The sequence below is a fragment of the Balaenoptera borealis genome (genome assembly GCF_965194805.1).
Source record: "Balaenoptera borealis genome assembly, chromosome: 1".
In the NCBI taxonomy this organism is placed as follows: Eukaryota; Metazoa; Chordata; class Mammalia; order Artiodactyla; family Balaenopteridae; genus Balaenoptera; species Balaenoptera borealis.
Window position 1 is genome coordinate 157,922,549 of NC_138860.1, and position 25,996 is coordinate 157,948,544.

Here is a 25,996-nt window from a genome sequence, read left to right on the forward strand (position 1 = left end):
AGTTAATGAGTAAATACAGTCACCATACTTTTCAATTAAGATGTTGGATTTTCTTTAATAGGACTAGTAATTGTTTTTCAGCAGCCTTTCAGTGTAAAAAATAAATTGTCACTCATGAAAGAAAGAAAGAAGGACAGAAAGAAGAATGGTTCAGCATTAGATTATATATCAATTTAACCTATTATATTAATAAATAAAAACATTTTAAATGAATGCCTTAATAAATTCAATACCCATTAATGATATAAAAGAAAAAAAATGTCCTAGCATCTAGGAAAAGAACAGCCTTAATTTGATACATTGGTTTTTTTTGTTTTTTTAAAATTTATTTATTTATTTATGGCTGCATGGGGTCTTCGTTGTTGCGTGGGCTTTCTCTAGTTGTGGCAAGCAAGGGCTACTCTTCGTTGTGGTGTGCGGGCTTCTCATTGTGGTGGCTTCTCTTGTTGTGGAACACTAGGCGCACTGGCTCAGTAGTTGTGGCTCACGGGTTCTAGAGCGCAGGCTCAGTAGTTGTGGTGGCACACGGGCTTTGTTGCTCCGCAGCATGTGGGAATCTTCCTGGACCAGGGATTGAACCCATGTTCCCTGCATTGGCAGGTGGATTCTTAACCACTGCGCCACCAGGGAAGTCCCACATTGTTTGTTTTCAATAAAACAATGATAAAAACCTACGGCAAATGCCATACTTAATGGTGAAGCAATAGACACCTTCCAATCGAAGTCAGAAACAAGACAAGAATGACCTTTATCACCACTACTATTTAAAATGATATCACTTATTTTCTCTAATTCAAAATGAGAAGGAAAGCACTAAGAGGTATAAACGTTAGAAAAGAAGAGGCAAACTGTGATTATTTGCAAATGACACTATCGCTTACATATGAAAACCTAAGAAAATCAATTGATAAACTATTAGAATTAATAAGAGAATTCAGCAAGGTGACCACATACAAGAGCAACCTAAAAAAAATCAATAGCTTTCCTATATACCAGCAATAACCAATTAGAAAATGTAATAGAAAATAAGATTTCATTCACAATAGCAAGAAAAACTACTAACCACCTAAGAGTAAACCTAAAAATAGAATTTATCTCAGGCCCTTACAGATAGTTCAAAATTAGGAAATCCATCAACCTAATTAATCACATTGATAAAATCAAGTTGAAAACTGTACAATTATACAGCAGCTAAGAATATTCAAGAACAGTTTCTGGTAAAAAACACTAAGTAAAACAAGAGACAAAGGATATTTCTTAACTATGATAAAGAGTTGTTTATTTTCTTTTTCTGAGAAACAAAGAGCAAACATCATATTAAATGGCTAAACATTAAATGCACTGCCATTAAAGTCAGGAACAAGGCAGGGACCATTGCTATCACTCAAAATTGTTTTGTGTAAAAATGAAAGAGAGAATTAGAAAAAGGGAGTAATGACTTCATACAGCAGACCCCATTCCAGAGTCTGAGAATGCCCCCTTCTATAAACAAGAGGACATGCTTTGATTTTATATTACACAATAGAATGGAAATTGAAATCTTACACAAAGATAGAAACTGATCAAAAGAGGTTATTTTCTTCTTTCCCTATCAAAGCCATTGCCAAGTACTATACAGATATTACTCATACTGTTCCTGTCCTCTGCTTGAAGGAAAGATTTTTAAATTGTCCGAACAGTCCTGAGACCTGTCAAAATCTGAATGAGGGACTTCTCTGGTGGCACAGTGGTTAAGACTCTGTGCTCCCGAAGCAGGGGGCCTGGGTTTGATCCCTGGTCAGGGAACTAGATCTCACATGCCACAACTAAGAGTTCACATGCCACAACTAAGAGTTCGCATGCCACAACTAAGAGTTCACATGTCACAACTAAGAGCCCACATGCCACAACTAAGGAGCCAGCGAGCAACAACTAAGGAGCCCATGAGCTGCAACTAAGGAGCCTGTGAGCCGCACCTAAGACCTGGCGCAACCAAATAAATAAATAAATAAATAAATAAATTTAAAAACTGAAAGCCTTGATGGGTAGAGTATTCTTGGTTGTAGGTTTTTGCCTTTTGTCACTTTAAACATATCATGCCACTCCCTTCTGGCCTGCAGAGTTTCTGCTGAAAAATCAGCTGATAACCTTATGGGGAGTCCCTTGTATGTTATTTGTTGCTTTTCCCTTGTTGCTTTTAATATTTTCTCTTTATCTTTAATTTTGGTCAATTTGATTACTATGTATCTCAGCGTGTTCCTCCTTGGATTAATCTTGTATGGCACTCTCTGCGCTTCCTGGACTTGAGTGACTGTTTCCTTTCCCATGTTAAGGAAGTTTTCAGCTATCATCTCTTCAAATATTTTCTCAGGCACTTTCTCTCTCTCTTCTCCTTCTTGGACTGATATAATGCAAATGTTGGTGTGTTTGATGTTGTCCCAGAAGTATTAAACTGTCCTCATTTCTTTTTTTTTTTTTTTCCTTTTTAAATTTTTGGCCATAGTACATGGCATGTGGGATCTTAGTTCCCCGACCAGGGATTGAACCCTCACCCCCTGCATTGGAAGGAGGAGTCTTCACCACTGGACTGCTGGGGAAGTCCCTGTCCTCACTTCTTTTCTTTTCTTTTCTTTTTATAAATTTATTTATTTTATTTTTGGCTGTGTTGGGTCTTCGTTGCTGCACGTGGGTTTTCTCTAGTTGCGCCAAGCAGGGGCTACTCTTCATTGCGGTGCGCAGGCTTCTCATTGCGGTGGCTTCTCTTGTTGCAGAGCATGGGCTCTAGGTGCGTGGGCTTCAGTAGTTGTGGTGTGTGGGCTTCAGTAGTCGTGGCTCATGGGCTCTAGAGCACAGGCTCAGTAGTTGTGGCACACGGACTTATTTGCTCTGTGGCATGTGGGATCTTCCCAGACCAGGGCTTGAACTCATGTCCCCTGCATTGGCAGGCAGATTCTTAACCACTGCACCACCAGGGAAGCCCTGTCCTCATTTCTTTTCATTCTTTTTGTTTGTTTGTTTTTTGTTCTGTTCCATGGAAGTGATTTCCACCACTCTGTCTTCCAGCTCACTTATCTGTTCATCTGCTTCATTTATTCTGTATTGATTCCTTCTAGTGTATTTTTCATTTCAGTTATTGTATTCTTCAACTCTGTTTGGTTGTTCTTTACATTTTCTAACTCTTTGTTAAAAACTTCTTGTAACTTCTCACTCTGTGCCTCTATTCTTTTCCCAAGTCCTTTGATTATTTTTACAATCACTACCCCTGAACTCTTTCTCAGGTAGATTTCCTGTCTCCATGTCACTTAGCTGTTCTGGGGTTTTATCTTGTTCCTTTGTCTGGAACATACTCCTCTGCCATCTCATTTTGTCTAAATTTCTATTTGTATTTTTATGTATGTGGAAGGTTAGTTATGTTTCTCAACCTTGGAGAAGTGGCCCTCCGTAGGGGATGTCCTATGTGTCTCTGCTTGTCACCCAAGGGCCAGGGACCAGCTGGCCCCAGGGTAGGTTCTGACCTGCATTTGCAGACTGAGTTGCACAGGCTGCAGGATCATAGTTTTCTTGCTTCTGGTGTCTGTCTCCTGGTGGGTGAGGCTGGTCTAGAGACTTGTGCAGGCTTCCTTGTGGGAGGGGCCAGTGTCTGCCCACTGGTGGGTGGAGCTGGGTCTTGGCCCTCTGGTTGGCAAGGCCATGCCAAGGGATGTGTCTAGAGGTGGCTGTGGGCTCAGGAAGTCTTTAGGCAGCCTGTCTGTTGATGGGTGGGGTTGTGTTCCCACCCTGTTGGTTGTTTGGTCTGAGGAACTGGAGCCTACAGGCTGTTGGGTAGGGCCAGGTCTTAGTGCTAATGACCCAAGCAAGATGTCTGCCTCCAACAAGAGTTCAAGTAGATGAACACTCCCTGATATTTCTGCCACCAGCTTTTATGACCCCAGAGAGAGCAATAGCCATCCTCTGCCTCCCCAGGACACACCCCAAGACCAGCAGGTAGGTCTGGCCCAGGTCAGAAGGCACTGCTTTTGCCCTGGGTCACGGTGTGTGTGACATCTTGTGTGCACCTCCAAAAGTGGAGTCTCTGTTTCCCCCAGTCCTGTGGAGCTCCTGTACTCAAGCCCCACTGGCCTTCAAAGCCAAACTCTCTGGGGGACTCCTCCTCCCAATGACAGACCCCCAGGCTGGGGAGCCTGATATGGGGCTCAGAACTCTCACTCCTGTGGGAGAACTTCTGCAATATAATTATTCTCCAGTTTGTGGGCTGCCCACCCAGGAGGTATGGGATTTGATTATATGGTGAGTACATCCCTCCTACCATCTTGTTGGGCTTCTTCTTTATGTCTTTGGATGTATAATGTCTTTTTTTTGGGTAGGTTCCAGTCTTTTTTATCAATGGTTGTTCTGCAGTTAGTTGTGATTTTGGTGTGCTTGTGAGAGGAGGTGAGCTCAGGGTCCTTCTACTCTGCCATCTTGTCTCCTCTCCAAATCAAGAGAAATATTTTTTAAAAGAGAGAGAGAGATAGAGAGACAGAGAAAGAGAGACAGAGAGACAGAGAAAGAGAGAGAGAGAGAGAGATGACCATATGGTGAAATATTTTATAATTGAAAAAAATTGTTTTTATCAATAATATAAATGAGGCTTACTCACATATTAAATGAAAAGATTTTCAAATTGTCAGACAAATCAAAGTCTAACCCCATGTTACCTATAAACACACCTAAAAGAAAGAGATTAGAAAGCTTAAAAATAAAAGAATGGGGGCTTCCCTGGTGGCGCAGTGGTTAAGAATCCGCCTGCCTATGCACGGGACACGGTTTCGAGCCCTGGTCTGGGAGGATCCCACATGCTGCAGAGCAATTAAGCCCGTGCGCCACAACCACTGAGCCTGCACTCTAGAGCCCATGAGCCACAACTACTGAAGCCCACGTGCCACAGCTACTGAGGCCCACGCGCCTAGAGCCTGTGCTCTTAACCAAGAGAAGCCACCGCAATGAGTAGCCCATGCACAGCAATGAGGAGTAGCCCCCGCTCATTGCAACTAGGAAAGCCCGTGTGCAGCATCAAAGACCCAACACAGCCAAAAATAAATAAATCAAATAAATAAATTTATTTTTTAAAAAGTCTAAAGAAAAATAAAAGAATGGATAAATACATACCAAGCAAGATGTAAAACACAAAAACAGCAAGGGTCATGCTGTTGGTATCTGTCAAGGTAGAATTCTGAACAAAAAGCTTTAAAAAGAAAAAGGAGGACTTTTTAAAATGTCAATGGTTTTAACAATGGAGCTATATACTCAATAACACAGCAGTCAGCTTCCACAAAGTAAAAACTACAGCAGATGCAGACAAAATAGAAACACATTAACAAGAGAAAAGTTTGATACATTACTTTCATTCCAAGACAAAGCAAGTGGATGAAATATGAATAAGGATTTAGGAAACCTAATCCAGTGCTACTGAAAATGTGGTTACAGACTGGTGCAAGTTCATGAACTGTGGTTACCAGATGCAGTGAGATAAGAAGCTTACTCCAGAATATAAATCGATGAACCACTTTCTTCATCTGGAAAGTCTTGCTACAAAAAAAAAAAATCAGCTGAACTATTTTGTGCTTAGTGATATAGTAGACTGGCTACTTTGAGTAGCACTGACCTAAAGAACATAATCGGTATGGTAACTCTTACAAATATATGTCAAACTCTGAATATCAATATTAGAGAATACACTTCCTTTTGAAGTGCACATGGAATGTTCCTAAAAATGGATATCTTAGGACACAAAGAAAACTGGCAATAAACATCAATCATTATTAGAGAAATGAAAATCAAAACAACTGTGAGATATCACCTCATACCTGTCATCAAACAGTCTACAAATAATAAATATCAGAGAGGATGTGGAGAAAAAAGAACACCTGTGTACTGTTAGTGGGAATGTAAATTGATGCAGCCACTATGGAAAACAGTATGGTGGTTCCTCAAAAAACTAAAAATAGAGCTACCGTATGATTCAGCAATTCCACTCTTGGGTATATATCTGGAAAAAACAAAAACACTAATTCGAAAATATACATGCACCCCAATGTTCATAGCAGCACTATTTACAATAGCCAAGATAAGGAAGCAACCCAGTACCCATTAATAGACAAATGGATAAAGAAGATGTGGTATATATGTACAATGGACTATTACTCAGCCATAAAAAAGAATGAAATTCTGCCATTTGCAGCAACATGGATGGATCTAGAGAATATTATGCTTCATGGAATACGTCAGACAGAGAAAGATAAATACTGTATGATATGTGGAATCTAAAAAACAATAAAACAAATGAATGTATATAGCAACAGAAACAGACTCATGGATATAGAAAACAAACTACCAGTTGTTACCACTGTGGGGAGGGGAAGGAGGAGGGGCAAGATAGGGGTATGAGATTAAGAGATACAAACTACTATGTATAAAACAGATAAGCAACAAGTATATATTATACAGTACAGGAAATTATAGCCATTACCTTGAAATAACTTTTAATGGAGTATAATCTATAAAAATACTGAATCACTATGCCATATACCTGAAACTAATATAATATTGTAAATCAACTATACTTCAATTAAAAAATAATAAAACAAATTAATGTAAAAAAATTTTAAATGCAAATAATAGAACTCTCTGATTACAATGTAAGAAATTAGAAATAATAATAAAGTTTCTGCCACTTGGAAAAAATTTTAATGCACATACTTTTAAATGATTCCTGCAATGAAGGAAAAATAAAAAATTCAGAACTCTTGAAAATACTACTGCTAATAGTAAAAATATTACATCTGAATAAATGATCTACAGCAACAAAAGTTATCAGAGGAAAATTCATACACTAAATACTGATATCAATGAATATGAAAGAAAAATAAATGAAACATTGATGTCACAAAGATAGAAAAAGATCAAAGAAAACCAAAGGAAAGCATAAGGAAGGAATTGATAAGAGTGAAAAATTAATGAATTAAAAAAATAGAGATAGAGTAAAAGCAATACAGAAATCAAAAGGCTTATTTGAAAACACTAACAATGTGCACAAACTATTAAATAACTTAATTTTTTAAATAAAGTATAAACATACAAACTAAATGCAAAACATACAAACTAAATGCAAGCCAGACATGGCCATCAAAACAGAGCCTATGAATTTGTATAATTTTATGCAAATAAATATGAAAATCTTGATGAAATAGATAATTTTCTAGAAAATTATAATTTATCAAAATTGACCCTCATAGAGATATAAAATCTAAACAGACAGAATTCTGTAGAAATACAAATTTGCAAAACAGAAACCCAACAAAAATTGCATCAGGCCCAAATGGCTTTAAGAGGGATTTACACTAAATGGCTTTAACGGGGATTAAAGAAAGAAAAAACCTGAATGTTACTTAAACAATTCTAGAGCATAGGAGATGAAGAAACACTTCTAATTTCTTTTTGTGGAGCAAGTATAACAAGTAAATGAATAAAAACGGTAAAATATTAGTAAACATACCTCAATAGCACATTAAATAAATATATATAACCAAGTGGGGTTTATTTCAGGAATATGAAGATCATTTAACACTAGGATACCTGTTCACATAATGTATCAAATTTATACACCTAAGGAGAAAATGATCTGATAATCTCCATAGATGCTGAAAAGGCATTTGACAAAATTCAAAGCCCATTCATATTAAAGACTCAGTAAAAAGAAATTGAGGGATACTTCCCTTACAAAGCTTGACCCCAAATTCAGCATCTTAATTAATTAGTGGGCAAACACTAGAGGCTTTCCTACTGGTGATATAATTTAAAAAAAAAAATTTTTTTTTTCTCCCAGATTCCTGGCACAGACCTTCAAAAACCCTTGGAATTTCCTGAGTGATAAAAGTGTCTTGTTATTTATAACAAGCCCCTTGATACTTGAGTTTATAAACTCAACTCTTGAGTTGATATATTTAATACTTTATAAATTCAAGTTTATGCTAATAAGGAGTTTCATGGTGATGATTCATGGGGGGAGGGCTTTGGTAGCTTCAGGATGGGGCCTGGGGCCAGAGGAACCAAACCAGTGATTAGAGCATTAGGACTCTCAGCCCCACCCTCAACCTAGGGGAAGGGGATAGGGACTGGAGACTGAGTTCAGTCACCAAGCCAATGGTTTAAAAACCCTGGGCCAGGAGGCTAAGGGAGCTTCCCCAGCTGGTGAATGCCTTAATAGCCTTAGGGGATAGTATCTCTTCATCTGGCTGTTCATTAGTATCCTTTGTAATAAAATGGTAATTGTAAATATAGCACTTCCCTGAGTTCTGTGAGTGGTTCTAGTGAATTTTCCACCTGAAGATGTTGTGGGAAGCTCCAAATTTGTATCCAGCCAGGCAGAAGTGTGGGTGGCTTGGGGACACCTAGGACCTGATGTGGGGACAGCCTTGTGGGACTGAAAACCTTAACCTGTGGGATCTTCACTAACTGCAAGTAGTTGGTGTCAGAATTGAATTGAATTGCAGGACACACAGCTGGTATCAGACAATTAGTGTTGGAACTCATTGCAAAAATCAGAAAGAAGACAAAGATGTCCACTTTTTTAATACAAGAGAAAACAATTAGAGGCATAAGAATTGAAAAAGAAGACATAAAGTCACATCCATGTGCAAATAATATAGTTCTAGGTAACTTATAATAAATGGAAAACCTCCTATGAAGAGTAAATGTATTTTGTCAAGTAGCAGGATATAAAATTAACATACAGAAATAAAGAGCTTTGTAACTGAAACAGGAGGGAAGGGGGCAGGGCACAACCTTTGAAAGAATGACATAGCCCGAGGACATGACATAAACTGATTAGAACCAAATGGGTCCAAGATGGCAGACAAGTCGACTTCCACTAGACCTTGAGCCTCAGTATAACACATCATTGTAACACATCACTGTAACACATCAGCAAGCTAAATGACACACCCACAGGCGCCATGACAGTTCCAAGGCCGACCATAACGATCAAAAAGTGGGCGGTGGCCCAATTCCTGGAAATCCCTGCCCCTTCCTGAAATAGCTGGAATACTCCTCCCATCATTAGCCTATGAAATTACCCACCCCTATAAAAACTGACCACCCCATACATACCCTGGTCCCTTTCTCACCTTCTGAGATGGCCCACACTCTGTCTGTGGAGTGTTTCCCTCTAAATAAACCCACTTCTTACCTGTCACTTTGTCTCTCACTGAATTCTTTCTGCAATGAGACATCAAGAACCTGAGCTTCATTAAGTCCTGAAACAAGGTGTGTGATCTCAGTTGGAAGACCATGGGTTTTGGCTGCATTCGAGTCCCAGCTGCATGGGTTCAAGTCCCAATCAGGGTTTTGGCCAGGTTCGAGTCCTAGCACGTGGGTTCGAGTCCCTAGCTGAGGTGCATGGTATCATAACCACTTGGAAGAAATAAAGGAAGAGGAGAGCCCTGATTCCATTTACAATAGCAAAAGCAAAACAAAACAAAATACAGGCACAAATTTAGAATTGTGTAAAACTTACATGAGGAAAACTATAAAACATTCTTACAGGACAAAAAGTAGGTTTGAACAAATGGGAAAACATACCATGTTATTGATCAGAAGAATCAATATCAGAAAGATATCAATACTTGCCAAGTTAAAAGTTTGTAAACTTAATGTGATCCCAGTAAAAATATTCTCAGGTTATTTTTTTTTTTTCTGGAGCCAGACAAGTTGATTATAAGGTTATTTTGGAAAATAAATACAAGACTAGCCAGAAATCTCCTAAAAAAGTAGAGAAATGGTGGACTAGCCCTACCTCACATTGAAACATTTATTAAAAACTCTCTTATTGAATGAAATAATGCCATTTGCAGCAACCTGGATGGATCTAGAGATTATCATACTAAGTGAAGTAAGTCAGAAAGAGAAAGACAAATACTGTATGATATCACTTACATGTGGAGTCTAAAATATGGCACAAATGAACTTATCTATGAAACAGAAACAGACTCACGGACATAGAAAACAAACTTAGGGTGACCAAAGGGGAAAGGAGGTGGGAGAGGGTTAAATTAGGAGTTTGGGATTAGCAGATACAAACTACTATATATAAAATAGGTAAACAACAAGGTCCCACTGTATAGCACAGGGAACTACATTCAATATCCTGTAATAAACCATGATAAACCATTCAGATATATCTGAATCACTTTACTGTACACCAGAAACTAACACAACATTGTAAATCAACTATACTTCAATTAAAAAAAACTCTCTTATTAAAACATTATGGTATTGGTGCATAAACAGACATGTGGCTAATAGAACAGGATATAAAATTCAAAGATAGACTCCAAAGTCATATGGAAATTTAGTGTTTGATAAACAAATGGTGTTGGAACAACTGATAGCCAAGTGAATAAAGATAAAATTGGATCCTGGGACTTCCCTGGTGGTGCAGTGGTTAAGACTCTGCACTCCCAATGCAGGGGGCATGGGTTTGATCCCTGGTCAGCGAACTTGGTCCCACATGCATACTACAACTATGAGTTTGCATGCCACAACTAAGGAGCCCACCTGCCGCAACTAAGGAGCCTGCCTGCCACAACTAAGACCTGGCACAACTGGAAAAAAAAAAAAGATAAAATTGGATCCATTCCTCACACCTTGCACTTGGATAAATTCCAAGTGGGTCACATATCTAATGTAAAAATATAAAGTCATACAAATACTAGAAGAAAACAAGTTTTTTACAACTTGGGAATGAAGAGGACTTTCCTAACTATGATACCATATCTGGATTTAATAAAGGAAAGATGGGTAAATTTATCTACCTAAAATTTTTAAAAATTTAAAAATTGCATGCCTGAAATACCATGAGCAATGTAAAAGTTAAATAAAAACCAAGACAAAATTGTAACTAATATCACAAAAGGTCAATATCCCTAATATACAAAATTTTTCTAAATATTGAAAAGAAATTCAAATCCTAGTCTAACAACCCAGTAGTATATGAGAAAGTTATAGAAAAATAAATGCAAATAGCTCTTAAGTATATGAAAAGATGCTTAACTTTGATATACTACTTGTATAGTAAGAAAAATGCATATTAAAACTAAAATGAGATACCATTACTTATTTATCAGATTTACAAAAATCTCAAACTTGACAACACACTGAGTTGGTGAGACTGTGGAGAGACAGGTACTTTCATGTATTGCTGATGGGGGTGAAAAATGGTACAACCGTGGAGGGGGATTTGACAAGAGCTAGCAAATCTATGTGTGCATTTATTCTTTGCCCAAGCAACCTACCTTCTAGGTATACGTAGCTAAGATTAAATGGTAAAAACTTGAAGTGATGAGTACTCAAGGCTATTTATTGCAACACATTTTGTAATAATAAAAGACTGTCAACAGCCCACATGTCTATCTGTAAAGGATAGGTGAATAAACAATGGCACATACATGCACTGGAATATTAGTCAAATGTAAAAAGAAGAATACCTCTATATATTGCTAAAGAGTGATCTCCAGGATAAAAGTGAAAACAGCAACATGCAGAAGAGTATGTATAGTATTATACTTTCTGTGTAAGAATGGAAAAAAAGTATATATATGTATATGTATGTATATATATATATATTTCTATTTTCAAAATTTTAAAGTGCATAAACCAAAACCTAATAAATAAAAATGATTACCTATAAGGAAAAGGATAGGGATGTATCTCTCTCAACGTACCTTGTTTTATAGTTTTGATATAATAAAATATACACACAGTTAAAAAACAAACTTAACTACAAAAGATAAAAGCAATAATTCCTCACTACAACCATCACCCTCACAGTTGTCATGCTTTGTACCCAAGCTTTTGCCTTAGAGTCCTATGATTGTTGCAGTAATCTCTTACACTAAGAATGTGAGGGCAAAAACAAAGTGCCGTTAATAGGTATAAGGAAGACCATAAAACAAAGCGAAATTTCTATGCCATTTTTTTTAAATTAGGAAGCTCATATTTTAGCTTGGCAATGCACTTTATATGATATCAAGATGAATGCAAAATGAAGGAAAAAATACCTTGTGTTATATATATATTTTTAAAATGACCTTAATCTTAGCAGATTTTTGCCTTTGGTTCATATATTTCTGACCAAAAGGTACAATTCTGTTCTGAATGTGCACTCTTAATCTATTCAAGTTCATTTACTCAATTTATTAGTATTCTTAGACCAGTCTGAATATCTAATATGTGGCTCTTTGGCTAAGGCTTTTTCCTTCTGTTTAGAAACCTGATGTCTATTTCAGGAACTAGAAAAAACATAAATTGCTTCAATAGAAAAGACTGTATTTAACTTAAAAAGAGAGAGAGAGAGAGAAAGAGATGAGACCTACCAACCAAATGCAATATGTAGCTCTTGTTTAGATCCTGATTTAAATAAAGCAACTGTAAAAAGGCATTTTGAGACAATTGGGGAAAACTGAACATGGACTGATTATTAGATGATATTAAGGAATTAATAGTTAATTTTGTTGGGTGTGATAATGAAATTGTGGTTATGTTATGGTTATAAAATTAGTCTGTTTATGTTAGAGATTTTTAATGAAGAATTTACAAAGTGAAATGATATGTCTTGGATTGTTTTAAAATATTCCAGCAAAAGAAAAAAAAAAAGTAGTGGTGGGTAGGCTAGAGTATAAGTAACAGGAATAGAATATTGATAATTGTTGAAGCTGGATGATAGGTGCTCGGAGGCTTCTTATACCATTCTTTCTACTTTATGTATGTTTGAAATTTTCCATAATAAAAAGGTATGAATTCTCTCACTCATATGTCTCCCCAGGTGAAGCCATTGAACTCAAAAGAGCAAGATCAAGTGTTAGATCAAATAAAAGTTTTATAACATAAATTACTTTCTTTAAGTTGCTTTCTTTGGTCTTGAAAACCTTTTAACAGATAGAAGTTAAAATATTATGGAAGAATAAAAGACCATTGTCACAGTCTGTTAATCCCATATGCTTCCCATGAGAAGGATAAATAGTTATATGGCAGTTTTATGGGATCCAGGATCCAATATAGAAAATTTTCCCAAAGGGCTCTCTAACACTCCATCCTTCCTTTTCTTCTTCTTGTTTTTTTATTTTTTTAATCAGCGGGGGCAGATGGGGAAAAAATGGAGGCATGAAGTAATCTCCTATTTGACTAGTTAGAGCAAAGTAAACATGGGGGCTGGTGGCCTTTGATTTGAGATTGATGTGATAGAAACAAAAGTACATTAAGTCTAAAAGGACTATCATTTGAAATCACCAGGTGAAGCTAACTTTACGCTAATAAATAGAGCACATTTAGAAAGCATGTTATCTTCAGCAAATGGCTCTTTTGGGAACTAGCACCTGGCTTGCTCCTGGACTCCAGGAAAGTATAAAAACACTAAGCCATGAAATACTTGGTGACTATACAACCCCAACGGATCCCAAACCATAAAATAGAGGGCACATCATCCATCAAGTGGAAGTGGTCTTATAAGACCAGGCCTAAGTCTGAATATACATGTAAGTTGCATGAGCTGACTGCTTACATTCAAAGTATGTCTACTCTCATCACATGCCATCCATCCCTCAGCCAATGCCAATGACCTCACAAAGAGTTTCCTATGATCAATGAGCCAAGAGAAAAAACGTTTAGCTTTTTTACAGAATACTCAGCACAGGACACTGGCAGTGGCCAGAAGTATACTACTGTGTCCTGTATTACATTCGGAGTGTCCCTGATGGACTGCAGAGAAGGGAATCCTTCTAGTGGGTAGAACTTAAGTAGCACAGCTTGTTGTCTACTCTCCTTGTTAGGGAAGATGTTCTGAGGTAAGACCTCACAGGGCCACATAAAAAAGTGGCAAGTTGTTAACTGTATGGTCAGGGACTTGGAAGGAGCAAAATAAGAAAATTGATGACAAGGAAGATTGGAGAAGAGGTATGTAGATGGATTTAAGACCCTCTTAAAATGTGTCTAGACTATGAGAGTATTTATTCATCTTACTCTCATCTTGTGTCTAGACTGTGAGAGTATTTATTCATCTTCAGAATGGAGGAGACTCCCCATAACCTGGTAAACAAGATGACCTGTTCTGTGGGTGTCAGTCAGCCTCCCTCCTTAGTCACTCCCTACTTGCTCAATGGATTCATCAATTAAATGGGTTCAATGACATGGACTTCCCCTTACTTTGACATGTTTATTGCCATTACTGAGGCCCAATTTACCAGCAAGAGTCACTAACTCTTAGCTCCCTGCACCTGGGGGCAATCAAGCACCTGGAAGCAGATTGATTACATCACAACACAGTAGTAATTTGACCCCCATTGGAATAGACACTTATTCTGATCTGGATTTGTTTCCCCTGCTCACCACGTCTCTAGCAGCACTACTGCCCAAGGCTTGTTAAGTGCCTTATGCTGTTATGGTATCTCATACGTATGAATCATGTTCATTTAAATGCAAAAAAAAGACACCCGACACATTTTGAATATGGAATCCCATTAGCCTAGGTTTATCTTATTCCTATGCATGAAAGGAAAAGAGAAAACTTCCAATCATGCCCAATAAAGAGTACATCTGTGAAACTGCAGTATGTCTGGAGTCCTTGAAAATAGCTTTTTCTCAGTTGTTGGAAAGATGCTGTTCCCCTGCACAGATATTATGTTCTAGGTAGTGGACCCAGAGTACCATAACTGTAACATTTTTCACAAAAGTATAGTGGCTTTTTTAGGCCACACAGGACAGATGCTTGTTCTGTTTGCAGGCACCTACTGAAGGACAGAATAGCAATAGATCATCACTATGTCAAATGAGACTAAACAACCAGGAAACATAATAGTTTTTTTCTTTTTTCTTTTTCTGTCTGTGCCGCGTGGCTTGCGGGGTTTTAGTTCCCAGACCAGGGATCAAGCCCGGGCCCCCGGCTGTGGAAGGAAAGAGTCCCAACCACTGGACTGCCAGGGAAGTCCCAGGAAACATAATATTATTTAAACCCTTCTAAATCATTTAGAAAAATGGATAGGCCTTGGAATGTTTTCTCTGTAGATTGGAACAGAGAAAAAGGTAGAACACAAGGCTGTGAGTGTGAAATATTTAGCAGACAGTGTTGTGGCTGGATTAGGGGCAACTGGAAACAAAGGCAGTATGCTTCATTAATGGAGCGGAGATCTTGAATTAAAAGATAGGTATTTTTACTAACTTTGTGGCCTCCCTACAGGTATCCAGGTGCAGAAAAACTCTTGTTTGAAAAATAGCTTGTTTTAAAAGTGATATAATTACAGAAAGGAGACCTGCTTCCAGATGCAGAAGATACTATACTAGTTTGCTTGGGCTGATGTAACAAAATACTACAGACTGAGTGGGTTATAAAACAGAAATTTATTTTCTCACGGTTCTAGAGGCTAGAAGTCCGAGATCAAGATGTTGGCAGTGTTAATTTCTTCTGAGACTGCTCTCCTTGGCCTATAGATGGCTGTCTTCTCCTTGTGTCTTCACAAGGTCTTCCCTCTGCATGTCTGTGTCCAAATTTCCTCTTCTTATAAAGATACCACTCATATTAGTAACTAATACCCAGATTAGGACCCACCCTAATCACCTCATTTTAACTTCCTTACCTCTTTGAAGATCCTATCTCCAAACACAGTCACATTCTGAAGTAACTGGAGATTAGGAATTCAATATATTAATTTAAAGGGGACACAATTCAGCTCATAGCAGGTACTTCTGTAACCGAAAGTGGGGTCCGGCTGCTCGCCGCTGAAAAGCCAATAAAGAGGCAAGGTTGGTGGAAAGGAAAATTTGCTTTATTTTGGATGCCAGCAACCGGTGGAGAGGGCAGACGACTGTCCAAAGGCCGACTCCCCCCACTGACAATCAGGGGGCAAGAGCTCTTATAGACTGAGGGAGGGAGCTACATGCAGCTCTGACAGTCATCTTGAAATTGGTCATCAAGACCAATGGTCTGATCAATTGGTCATCAGACCAATGGTCATCTTAAGTACAGTTAGTCTTCAGTTCCAGGGTCGGTTTGTTCCAATTTCCCTGAGGCCAGTTCTCGGAATTGTGGCAGCTTATGTCATGGCTACAGTCTGGTCTTCATGTAGTTAACTTCTTCCACCTGGTAGGGGTTTCAGTATCTATAAGACAGCTCACAGGATACGGCTCAGAAGATTATCTATAGCCCTTGAGGAGGAACTAAAGGTCCTTGACTTTGTTTAATGACTAGATTATTATTATTTGGTCTCCTTTGACTCTTTTCCTGTGTTTCTGCATTTTCTCACTTCTCTGATTAAACTTATTCTTTGGCTAAAGTTTTTCCACAGACAAAAACAGGCAGAGGACATGGGAGGCATAGACCATAGGGTCCTGTTCCATTTCACTTTGAGAATAGATTTATGTACAAGAAGTGATCACTGCAGGACCCTACCCAGATGCTCTCAGTTCCCCTTTATCTGCTCTGTGCACCCTTCCCCAAGCTTCTGCATGCTTTGCTGCTCAAAGCTTACACTTGCAGCAAAGCATGAATTGCCTTGGGCATTGGACCCTATAACTTGGCCTCACTATACAGAGGGCTGGAAGTGCCTGGGAGTCTTACAAGTCCACCTGACTCCCTGCTCCTTTCCTGGGAGGAGTGGGGTGTCCTCCAGAAACTCTCTCCATCAGGTCTACATCAGGTTGACAGGAAAGGAAGGATTTAATTAAAAAGGCAGAATGGCCCTAAGGTAACATTTGCAGGGAGAGAAGTAAAAGAAGTCACACTTTGATTAGAAATCCCCACAGCATTAAACATTTTTAAAGAGAGAGGAATATGCCACAACTTATCCTAACTGAACGTGGGGACAAGCCCTTGACTTGGGTGACACCCGAGTGTGTGGAAGATGCAAAGTTCCGTGTGACCTAGGGGCTCTGCCATGTGGAAATGCCCTTCTAATTCTTAGGCTCCCATAAGAGGAGTACAGATTCGGGGATGCAACTTGATTCTGAGCCCGCTGAGGAGGTGGGCCCAAGGAATTACTTCTGTTCGGAAGTCAGTATAGGTACTTATTTTTTCCAGAGATCTATTTGCCTGCAGAAATGAAAACTTTTCCACTCAGGATCTTTGTTAAAAGCTCTTCCTCCCCTTCCTTTGTAATTCCTCTGTCCCCTTCCAGCATTTCGGTTTTTTTCAATTTGTAAAGCTATGATTCTATTCTTTTGCTCTAAAAATTATGGGCAGCTTTCTGCTACTGTCAGAAGCACTATCAGAAGAGATTGACTTGAATCTATATTCAACCATTGGCAGTAAGCAGTAATAAAGGCTACTGCTAGCTCTGTCCCTCTGTATAAAACAAGCCCAAGATCTGGCGGGCAGGGTCACATGTTTGGCAGCATGGCCAACACAGTTAGCAAGGCAGGAGCTGAAGATCTGATTGGTGCAGCTGGCATCGTCTGTGGGGTTGAAGCCAAGGAGTAAAGCGGTGCAGTAGGCATGGTTGTCAGGACCAGGACCAAGGAATTTGCTGGTTCAGCCAGAGTAGCCAGAGGTCAGTGGGATCAGGGCTGAGCAGGCTACCAGTGTGGCCAGAAGATTTCTTACATATAGGCAAGTAAGTAAATACACTGAGAATATTGGGAACCAGGTTCCTCAGTATTGAGGGAGTTACAAATATGGAAAGAGGATAGTCTAGAATAATTCTGTAGGATTGTATTGGAATTGGAGGTATCAGTGAGAACTCATGATTTTTAGTAGATAGATACAAAAAGCAAATATAGATGTATTTGTGAGTGTGTATGTATATGTCCTAGCTCTGCCCATTGAGAAGGTCTAGTAGCAATGGTACCCCATGGCAACGAGGATACCTAGCATCCAAATCTAAATACTATTTTTCCATAAAAGGAAACAGGGCTTCTTACAGAAAAGGCTGATTCCAGGACTGGATAAGGAAAAAAAAAATAAGAGCCTAGGATATCTTATGGTGTCAGAAAATAAGGAGATGGTCAAAGAACTATGGGAATATGTCAAAAGGAACTTGAGAAAAGGATACAGGTACTACCACTGGTCAAATTAGGGACAATTTGAGCATCAGAGTATATAATGGTAATATTGGATTTTAACTCATCAAATAAAATAGAGATCCATGAGCCCATACTCATATAAATAAATAAATGAGGGAGAATTGAAAGCTCTTTCTTATAGTAGAATGCCAACTAATAAATGTAGAAGGAAGGGTAGAAGTAGAAAATTATCATTTATCCATCATCATAACAATAATTGATTTATGCAAAAATCATTAATGAATGATAAAACTAATAGGGGAAAGTTTGATGGGAAAACAGGTATTTACATAATCTCAAATTGTGTCCTCACAAAATATTTATTAATTACTTATTAAATGTATAAGTACAAGATACTTGTCAGTTAAATTAATAAGGACAACATACCTGTTAATTACTTTTACAGTGGACAAATCTGGAAGACACCATCTTAACCAAGTGATTACAAGTTTGCATCAACAATAATGGGACAAATCAACATCACGTGCCTCCTGATATGAGAAGAACAAAGCACCACTTCTCAGGTATTCCTGCCCAAAGTATATGATCTGAATCTAATCATTTAAAACATCATACAAACCCAAATCGAGGGACGTTCTACAAAGTAACTGGTCTTCACTCTTTAACAAATGCCAAGATGATGAAAAGCAAAAAAGACCAAAGAGCTGTTGCATATTGAAGGAGAATAAAGAGACGTAACAACTAAATGCATGATTCTGGATTGGATCTTGGACCTATAAAAGACATCAGGATAATAGGCAAAATGTGAGTGGAGCATATAGATTACACAGTCAAATTGCTCCAATGTTTATTTTCTGATCTGTTGGTTGGTTATAGTGTGGTTATGTAGGCTAGTACCCTTGCATTGAGGAAATCAACATTGAAGTATTAAGGGGTGCTGTGGATGTATTAATGAAGCATTGTGTGCAACTTACTTTTAAATGGTTCAGGAAAAAACAAATATCAATATATCTATATCTATACATACAGAGAGAGAGAGAATAACAGTAAGGATATCAACAACTGGGGAATCTGGATGGATATATGAGTCCTTTGTGCTATTCCTGCAACTTTTCTGTAAGTTTGAAATGATTTCAAAATAAAACTTTTTTTTTCAAAAAGTGATATTCAGTTTTGGGGTTCCAGAATCCTCCTAAAATCTCCAGTCTCCATCTCTCAACCAATTCATACTTTCGTCCAGGAAGAAAAGAAAAGATCTCATGCACTCAAGGAGTTGCAGGTTTCATTAAATTCTCAGGCAATCTAGAGAGTTTAAGAAGACCTTCTTCTAAGACAACAGGCCCCCTTTCCCCAGAGCCAAGCTCTGGTGAGTATCCCAGTCAAGGTATAGAGTTTTTAAGCCAGGAAGCCCCCATGTGAGGATTTTATTATTGGAGAATATTTCTTCCTATTTTATTACATATGCTGCTTCCATTGTCCAACTGGGTTGAGAGATTAGCTTAAGCTTAGCACAGTATCTAATATCCACGGATAAAATGCCTTTTTTCTGTCACGTAAGTTTTTGTCCACTTCCTTATTTGGCTTCTGTAATAGATTGGATCAATGCTTCCAGTTCTTCACTCTCTTCCTGTACAAAAGTTATACGTGCATGAGGTCTGTCATGTATTTTGCAGTACCTCCCACTAAAGGAGGCAGAGCCATAACTGTCTTCCGCACTGATGTTGGGCTTGGCCACATGGTTTGCTTTGGCCAGTGACATGTGAGCAAAAGTAACTGAAGTTTTTAGCTGAGAATTTGAGAAACAGTGCATTTTTTTTTAATTGGGGTATAGTTGTTTTATAATGTTGTATTAGTTTCTACTGTACAGCGAAGTGGAGTTCCCTGTGCTATACAGCAGGTTCTCATTAGTTATCTATTTTATACGTATTAGTGTATATATGTCAATCCCAATCTCCCAGAGAAACAGTGCATGTTTTCCCACTCTCCACTCTTACACTCCTATGATCCAACATAAGAAGAGAATGTCCAGGTAGCCACTGCCTCTTCAAGGTGGGCCCCAGAAAGAAAACATGAGGAGCAGACCTGAGCAAAGGTCATGGCCTACAGACAAGCCCAGCCAATCCAAAGTGAAGCAGATGCCCCAGCTGACCTACAGATTTATAAACAAGAAAAAGAAATGTACAGGCATACCTCAGAGATATTTTGGGCTCGACTCCAGACCACCACAATAAAGCGAGTATCATAATAAAGCAAGTCACACAAATTTTTTTGGTTTCCAAGTGCATATAAAGGTTATATTTACACTATACTGGAGTCTATTAAGTGTGCAATAGCGTTATGTCTAAAAAAGCAATGTACTTTGTTTAATTAAAAAATATTTTATGGCTAAAATATGCTAACCATCACCTGAGCCATCCATGAGTAGTAATCTTTTTGTAACAGTAACATCAAAAATCACTGATCACAGATCATCATAACTAATATAATAATAATGAAAATGTTTGAAATATTGCAAGGGTTACCAAACTGTGACACAGAGACACAAAGTGAGCAAATACTGTTGGGAAAATGGGGCTGATAGGTTTGCTCAACACAGGGTTGCCACAAACCTTCAATTTGTAAAAAGCACAGTATCTGTGAAGTACAATAAAATGAAGCATAATGAAACAAAGGTAAGCCTGTATGCTGTTGTGAGCCACTGAGATTTTGGGGGTTGTTTATAATGAGCTATTATTAAAATAATAGCTGACTAATATAAATCATTTGATTTTTTTATAGATTTCCACATTTCTTCTAAAGAAAATGAAGAAAAGAGAGATTCAAACATTTGGAACAAGCTTCAAATAATCAGACCCAATTCACCCACAATTTTAAAAGATACACTCAGAATAGAAATATAATCATATATCCCATCCTGAACTTTTAAAAAACTGATATATTGTACATGTGATTCTCCTCCAGAATAGGTAGTTTCCTATTGATGAGGAAAAGCAATGTATTTCTTGCCAACAGCTTTCCCTCTAACATAGATCAAAGGTCCACGGTGGTTTGTCCGAAGTCTGGAAAAGCCCTCTGACATGGCAGCTTAATTTCAGTTCTGACAAGGGAAGAAAACTCTGAAGCCCATAACCTGTAGAATCTTATAGTATGATAGTGGATGTTGCCTAGATCTGATACCTCCCACACCTCCTCCTAAAAATCAAACAGAGAATTGAGAATAAATAAAAATACTCAGAACTTATCCTCATAGTGTAACTCTGAGACAGAAGAGACTACACATTCCAATTTAACAGAAAGTGAGGGAGAGAAACACCAGGGACTAGCAGAATTTGTGCTTGAGCCCACATAGGTGTGGGAGGGCAGAAGGAGTTGCATGCAAGAGTGAGAATGTGGATAGGTCCTAGCAGTGGCAGAACAAGGGTTCATCCTCAGACAGAGAGGAATCCGTCCTGAAGGGAACTACTGAGAGCAGGTCGGAGACTGATGTGTCAGAACACTAACAATAGAAGATTCAAAAGGAAGTGGCTCAAAAGAGCCTGTGACCAAAGTTGTAAAGTGTTTGAAAGGTACCAATTCTAAGGGAGAAAAAGAGAGTCACCCTAGAAGACAGCAGTGTCTAGAAGAGGCCTCAGTAGATGTGAAGAGAAGGAAAGAAGTAGCTTATAATAAAGATTCTACTTAAATAGATAAGATCTAAGGATCAGAGAAAACCAGAAATAAAGGTACCGTGTATTAAAGAAACAGCTCTACATTTTGGCAACAGAAAGGGAGCCCTTGAACCGAAAATTGGTAAAAATGCCTACACCTTCATTCCTTGCCCTCCAGAAATTCCTTCCTCAAATATATTGTCCAGAAAAACCCAATACATTCTAAACATGAACATAAAAAAATAAAAACATAAAAATAAAGCATACATGCAGAGATAAAATGATTGTTAAGAATAAGAATCAGGGACTTCCCTGGTGGCACAGTGGTTAAGAATCCACCTGCCAATGCAGGGGACATGGGTTCGAGCCCTGGTCCGGGAAGATCCCACATGCCGCGAAGCAACTAAGCCTGTGCACCACAACTACTGAGCCTACGCTCTAGAGCCCACGAACCACAGCTACTGAGCCCGTGTACCACAGCTACTGAAGCCCGTGTGCCTAGAGCCCGTGCTCTGCAACGAGAGAAGCCACCGCAATGAGAAGCCCCCACACCGCAACAAAGAGTAGCCCCCACTCACCACAACTAGAGAAAGTCCACGTGCAGCAATAAAGACCCAATGAAGCTAAATAAATAAATAAATAAATAAATAAATAAATAAAATTTTAAAAAATAAATAAATAAACAGGCACCTCAAAAAAAAAAAAAAAAAAAAACCAGAATGAGAATCAACTATTTTTATCACATGAAAACACACTGAAAACTTCCTGTCATTTAGCAGAGGAAAATTACAAAACAAGAATCCAACCAGAATTTCAAATACTTAAACAATTGTAAATATGGGGAGGAGGGGATCACAAGAAACAAAGATGCAAAAATACAGAAATGGACCAAACCAGAGGATCATGTAAACTGTAGCTTACTTATTAACTCAGGAAAGAGATTGAAAAAGACAGAATTATCTCAGAAAGAAAGACTAAATTACAGGGTGTCCAAGAGAAAATAAATAAACTGAAAATACAATAAAGGATATAGAGAACAGAAATGAAAAGAACCAAGAAAGTGTTTCAAAAATAAAGAAAGAGATTTTTTAAAAATCAGGAAGAAAGTGATAGATACAGAAAACAGACAAGGAAGAGTCAACCAATGTATAATTGGAGTCTCTGAGAAAGAAAATCTGAACAGGGGAAAGCAGCTAATCTTTAAAATTCTAATTCAAGAAAATATTTTGAAGTTAAATGGGATCCATCTGTATATATTTAAAAGGTACCACATTTACCTAGAGAAATTGACTCAGTACAATCAACTCTGAGACATATCCTCATAGAATTATTAGACTTTAAAAATAAAAAAAATTCTTAGGGACTGCAAGCAGAAAGACCAAGTTATTTCACAAAGGAAAAAAATCAGTTTGGCATTACGCTCGTGACATAAACATTCAATACAAGAAAACAGTAATATAGCAACTACCCAGGTAAAGAAAGTGTGGAACAGTTTACCTGTAATATCGAGGCAGCAAGCAAGCAATTTTAAACATGCCAGAATGCAGGGAATATTGTTCCCATTATCCCTTCCTGAAAGGGGGTGGGGATGGAGATTCAGAGGAGCAAAGTTTTCGTATGTTTTTGAAGTTAAGCTGGTATAATTTCAAATTAGGGTGTTAAAACTTTAAGATGTTAGACATAGTCCCCACGGTAGGCACAAGTAAATGGCTATACAATATATGCAAAAGGAAACAAGAAAGAAATTAAAACATGCAAAAAATCAACTAAATGCAAAAGGAGATAGTAATATGGGAAGTGAGGGACAAATAAAGCTATGAGGCATATAGAAGAAAACAGATAGCAAAACAGTAGAAGTGAATCCCTCCTTGTCAGGGATTAAACTCTCCAAAGACAGAGATTAGTACAGTGAAGTAAAAAACATGATCTAACTAGATGCTGTCTATAAGAGACTCAGTTTAGATCCAAGGACACAAATAGGTTGAAAGTGAAAAAATGGAAAAGATAGTCCATGCAAATAGTAGCCAAAAGAGAGTAGGAGTTGCTAAGCTGTAACAGATAAAACAGACTTTAAATCAAAACAGTTTACAATAGACAAAGAATGATATTATACATTAATAAAAGGTTCAATACAGCAAGAAGATAATACAATTACAAACGTTTACAGACATAATAACAAGCCACCAAAGTATATAAAGCAAAAACTGAAGAAAGTGAAGGAAGAAACAGTCCTACAATAATACTTGGAGGTGTCAACACCCCACTCTCCATAATGGATACAACCAGATAGAAGATAAGTAAGAACTTGAACAACACAAAAAACCAACTGGTTTTAACAAGAGAACGTTCTACCCAACAACAGAATAGACATTCTTCTCACCTGCAAATGAGACATTCTCTAATACAGATGATATATTATACCACAATTCAATTCTCAATAGATTTTTAAAAAGATATATAAGGATAACAAGTATTTTCTCTGATTACAATAAAATGAAGCTAAAATCAATAACAAAAGGAAAACTGGAAAATTCACAAAATTGTGTGAATTAAACACTACACTTTTAACCAACCAATGGGTCAATAGAAATAAGAAAATATTTAGAAATAAATGGGAATGAAAAAACACTGTTTTCATTTGCATAATAATGAAAATATGAAACTTGAGGGATGCAGTGAAAACAATGTTAAGGGGGAAATTTAAACACTCACCTTAAAAAGGAAGAAAAATCTCAAATCAACAACCTAAATTTACACCTTAAGAAATTAGAAAAGAAGAGCAAACTAAACCCAAAGCTAGCAGGAGGAAGAAACAATAAAGATTAGAGCAGAGATAAATGAAATAGAAAATAGGAAAAGAATACAGGAAAGCAATGAAACCGAAAGTTGGTTCTTCTAAAAGTTTAACAAAATGGACAAACTTTTAGCAATATTGGCTAAGAAAACTATATTTGAATTTTGACAGTTTTTCCACTACTGTCCTGTTTTGTTTGTTTGTCTGTTTAGAATCCAGTCCAGGATCCCACATTGCATTAATTGACATGTTTCTTTGATCTCCTCCAAACTCTGGTAGTTTCTCTATTTCCTTGTGTTTCCCCATCTGGACATTTTTGAAGAGTACTTGTCAGGTATTTTATAGAATGTTCCTCAATTAAGGAACTTCTGAAGTTTTAAGGTTCTTCTGAAGTGTTCTCATGATTAGATTGGAGTTTTGCACTTTGGGGAAGAATACCACAGAAGTGAAGTGTCCCATTAGGGTACATGACATGAACATGACTTACTACTTCTGGATAGAAACAATCTAATGGCAGCCCTGAAGTTTTTCTCTTTGTCTTGACAGTTTTTTTCACATTGTGGGAATGACAAACAAAAGCAGTTTTTACTGCACTGTTGAACCACTCTGGAAGAATTAGGAGCCTAGTAATTTTTTTCTAAAACACCGAGGACGCTGCATTGCCTTAGGATGCCCAAGCAGATGAGGAGCAAACCTTTGGTGATATTCAGTGTCTCTCTGGGCAGGTGCACAGGCAAAAATAATCCAGGTGCAAAAGAGAACTGGATCCTACAGAAATGCAAGATAAGAAAAAGGTGCCGGAAATAAAACAGGTCAGTTCACAATGATAAGAGCAAAGGTGATTGAGAATGAGAAACGGCTACATCCTTGCCTATATCACTAATCAGTGACAATATTTTATTACATCCCGACAGAAAGTAACATAATGATCACTGGAAATTTCTACGCCTTCAAGTGTGAGAAGCCATATTGTTTCACAAATGTCTCCAGTTGAACTATCTAAAAATACAATGCAAGTCAGTCCAAAGGCTAACAGACTCTGGAGGATAGACGCATGCTTGAGTAGGACCATCTTGGCAGAAGAGATAAGAGAAAACTACCTAGTTTTAAGCACAGATCATGTACCCAGAGCCCAATTCCATTTTCTCTGAGCTACCAGTGTCTCTCTTTTATATACTTCTTATTTTGCTAACTTTATTATATGTACATTGATAGTTAAGTATGTACATCTACATGTGTTTATATAGTTACATCCAACAATAGTTTACATCAACAATGTTTAATTGATGGTATTATTCAAAGCTTTAAAGTCTACTTTTTTTTTTTTTTTTTAATGGAACGAATCTAGTTGCTGGTGGGAAGGGATTTTGCAGATGTAATCAAAGTCTTTAATCAGTTGTCTTTTTAAGTTTGGGAGACTCTCTTGTGTGGGCCTGACTTATCCAGTTGAAAGGGAGATTCTCCTTTGTGAGCATGAGTTAAACAATTGGAAGGTCTTTTTTTTTTTTTTTTAATTTTATTCATTTATCCATTT

The 25,996-nt window shown here is 37.7% G+C and overlaps 1 protein-coding gene across 1 annotated transcript in view; it reads left to right on the forward strand.

Moving 5' to 3' along the window:
- Window position 1: 1 nt before the first annotated feature.
- LOC309615628 (uncharacterized protein) overlaps window positions 2-25,996 on the forward strand; it is a 56,873-nt gene continuing 30,878 nt past the window's right edge. Inside the window, exons 1-2 of the mRNA XM_082365641.1 lie at window positions 2-1,811; window positions 1,874-2,791. The gene's annotated coding sequence lies outside the window, so the exon portion shown is untranslated. The remainder of the gene's footprint in view (window positions 1,812-1,873; window positions 2,792-25,996) is intronic.